Below are 3,965 nucleotides of genomic sequence, written 5' to 3'. Positions count from 1 at the left end.
GAGATCTTCGGGGGTCCCTGGACCACATTTTAAGAACTGCTGGTTTTATTAAAATTAAAAAGCAAAATGTATTTATTTATTTTTTAAGATTTTTATTTTATTTATTCATGAGAGACACAGAGAGAGAGGCAGAGACACAGGCAGAGGGAGAAGCAGTCTCCCTGCAGGGAGCCTGCTGTAGGACTCAATCCCAGGACCCCGGATCACGGCCTGAGCCGAAGGTAGACGCTCAACCCCTGAGCTCCTCAGGCGTTCCAAAATGTATTTATTTATTCAAACCTTTGTGTTTTTACATGAGGGGTTTCACTTAATCCTTCCAACCACACAGGGAGGAGATATGTTTGTATTCCACTAAATATAAGAATCCGTTTGTTTGTTTTTTAAATAATAAATTTATTTTTTATTGGTGTTCAATTTGCCAACATACAGACTAACACCCAGTGCTCATCCCGTCAAGTGCCCCCCTCAGTGCCCGTCACCCAGTCACCCCTACCCCCCGCCCTCCTCCCCTTCTACCACCCCTAGTTCGTTTCCCAGAGTTAGGAGTCTCTATGTTCTGTCTCCCTTTCTGATATTTCCCACACATTTCTTCTCCCTTCCCTTCCATTCCCCTTCACTATTATTTATATTCCCCAAATGAATGAGACCATGTAATGTTTGTCCTTCTCCGACTGACTTACTTCACTCAGCATAATACCCTCCAGTTCCATCCACGTTGAAGCAAATGGTGGGTATTTGTCGTTTCTAATGGCTGAGGAATATTCCATTGTATACATAAACCACATCTTCTTTATCCATTCATCTTTCGATGTACACCAAGGCTCCTTCCACAGTCTGGCTATTGTGGACGTTGCTGCTAGAAACATCGGGGTGCAGGTGTCCCTGCGTTTCATTGCATCTGAATCTTTGGGGTAAATCCCCAGCAGTGCAATTGCTGGGTCGTAGGGCAGGTCTATTTTTAACTCTTTGAGGAACCTCATTTGTTAGTAAAGACATTGGTGGATTTGTTTTTAAACATTTGGATGTTTAAAAGTCATAAGCCATGACTCGGGGTCTGTGAGACACTTTGGGTGGACTCCCAGTGGCCAAAGTGATGTCACTCAAAGGTGGTGGACTTACCTTAGTAAGTAGTCCTTGAATATGCATTGTAGGCAATTCATTTGGATCCATAATTCAACAGCTTATCCCAATTCTATTTCATCTGTGCAAAGTATAGATTCCTATTTTAAGAAGCAAGATACCTTATTTTTGGTGCCTCCTATTTTCTCATTTGTGTCACTCTTCAGTGGAAGGCAATGCCCTATACCTGGCACCTGCTGAGCGAAACAGTAATCCTAACAACAGTCAGGTACACAGATATCAGTGTGCACTTTGCCGAGTACCAGAGTCGAGGCTGAAGAGGACCATGGCAAGACGTGATGTCTGGTATAAGGATGGAGGTTGTGCGCTAAAATGGAACTGGCTTCCAATCCCTTTCTGTGACCTACTCTGACTTGGGCAAGTCACAGGACTCTGTAAGTTTCAGGATCTCTGTGATAAAATGGGGACTGACAATGCCACTCTCCCTGGGGTGGCTGGGAAGTTCCTCTGGGGTGATGCATGGAAAGTCCTGACCAATGTGCCTGATACCTAGTGAGAGCTCCCTAAGTGACAGCCATGACGACGTGGATCATGGTAGTGAGAATGTAGCAACACCCCGATGTTGGCCCAGCCGGTTGACTCAAGGACTCACAAGGGGCTTCGATGCAGAAGCCACAGCCTCCCTTCCCTTCGGTGCTCTAGCTTCAAGGGCCGTCTTACAGATCCTCAATCACGCCAGGCTCCTGCTGCCTCCAGCATTTTCCTGAACACTTACACACTCCACGCTTACAGTCACCTGGTGTGCCGTGTGTGTGCACCGCTAAGCTCTCCAGGTTTTCCAGAGAATCCACAAACAACTGGAAAGGTTTTCCTTGACACCCCCATCCAGTCTCCTCAAGGACACAGTGCACCTTGAGCTGTTTGCTTGATACGGGCTCATTTGTTTACCCAGAAAATGTGCACACGATAGTCGCCCTTCCCAGATGGCCCCTGGTGGTTGGGGTTTGGGTTTTCCTCTCCCCCTGCTGTTTTTCTTCTGTAAATCTTGTTTGGAAACTTTGTTAATTAAACCAGCTGACCTCTTTTGCCTACAAAGAAAGAGCATGCAGATAATTTGCCAAGCTTCTCTGCATAATTCTTGGACATTACTGGGAAGGTAATAGGCCGTAGTGAGGCTCCGTGATTTGCTCACGTTCCCACTGTGGGGGGGGGGGTGTCACAGATCAGATTGTAAGCCCTCCCCCTCTCCTCCACCCATCAGCAAGCTAAAAATTAGCACAGCACCATTCACTTTTGTTCTCAAGGCTTCTGTTTTAGTCCATTGAAGACTCCTGGCTTTATTCCAGCATTCTGAGAATTAGCATGGAAAGGGGACAGGGGAATAGCAGCTATCGTTCCAAAAATAAAAAGCTCCTGTTAAATTGACGAAAACACAAGAGAGAGAACTGCATCTCCACGGTGGCTTCCTCAGTGACTTTCTCATCACTGCCTTACACTTCCCCCTTGATTGTCCAGCTCTGTCCTGCTATATTATGTCCTTAAGCACAGCCCTGGACACCTGGGCAGCTCAGTCACTGAAGCATTTGACTCTTGATTTCGGCTCAGGTTGCGATCGCAGCCTGATGAGATCCACTCCCCGCATCGGGCTCTGCAGTAGGCAGGGAGTCCGCTTGAGTTTCTCTTCCTCTCCCTCTCCTTCTGGCAACCCCCTGACTGCTCACTCTCTCTCTCTCTCTTTCTCAAATAAATAAATCATAAAAGAAAAACCCACAGCTCTAAACTTGTTATTCTTCTCAAAAATGTCTAATGTCTCACTGCTGCCCAGTCTTAAAATCTCAACCTCTTACCCTGATACCTGCATCTTTCTGGCTGCATCTCACTTCATCAAATTGCTCTTTCTCTCTCTGCAAGTTCACCTCCTACCTATGAATGTCAGGTAGCCCAATGCAAGGCTGTCCTGGTGAAGGGAGCAATGCTCTGATACACGTTCAAGCACAAGTTTCTAAAGGTTTCTTTTGTGTTTGTTTTTAATTTTTATTTATTTATGATAGTCACACAGAGAGAGAGGGAGAGGCAGAGGCACAGGCAGAGGGAGAAGCAGGCTCCATGCACCGGGAGCCCGATGTGGGATTCGATCCCGGGTCTCCAGGATCGTGCCCTGGGCCAAAGGCAGGCACTAAACCGCTGCGCCACCCAGGGATCCCTAAGCACAAGTTTCTTAGTCTCATTGGTACACAGGCCAGCTACTTGCAATAACACTGCCTAGTACAGTTTCTCTTCCCTTGGGATGCCTTCCACCATTAAAGGTAAGATCTATCGATCCTTTAAAGCCCTGCTCACATGCTACCATCTTCAGGAAGTCTTTCCAGTTCATCTCCACTGACAACAGTCTGTCACTGACACTCCCTCTTACACTACTTACTATCACGTCTTCTATTACAGTCTATACACTGATATCCTAACTCTTCCAATAGGCGGCCTGGTGGAAGGGCTATGCCTTATATGCCTTTATTTCTGCCTCCCTCTTCCCCATAATCTGTACAGGTCCTGGCATATAGTAAGTGTCAGTTAATGGCCTTAAGCAAATTAAAAGATAAGTAGGTCAAATCTGATCATGACACTCTCCCTGCCTAAGCTCCTTCAATGACTTCTATTGCACTCAGATTAAATCTGAACTCCCTAGCAGCAGCTATGATGCCAGGTATGATCGTCTCTGCTCACCCTTCCAGCCCCATCTGGTGCCACATCTCCTCTGTGCCTACATATATGTCTCTCCCCCATATGTCTCTTGAACACATAAAATTCTTTCTGGCCTTGGGGCCTTCACCCATGCTCTTCCCTCTTTCTAAAACCTGCTTCCTCCCATTAATTTTCTAGTCCATAAT

This window comes from Canis lupus, chromosome 11 (genome assembly GCF_003254725.2).
Source record: "Canis lupus dingo isolate Sandy chromosome 11, ASM325472v2, whole genome shotgun sequence".
Classification (NCBI taxonomy): domain Eukaryota; kingdom Metazoa; phylum Chordata; class Mammalia; order Carnivora; family Canidae; genus Canis; species Canis lupus.
The sequence above is the reverse complement of the archived record's forward strand: the minus strand, read 5'-3'. Positions refer to the sequence as shown.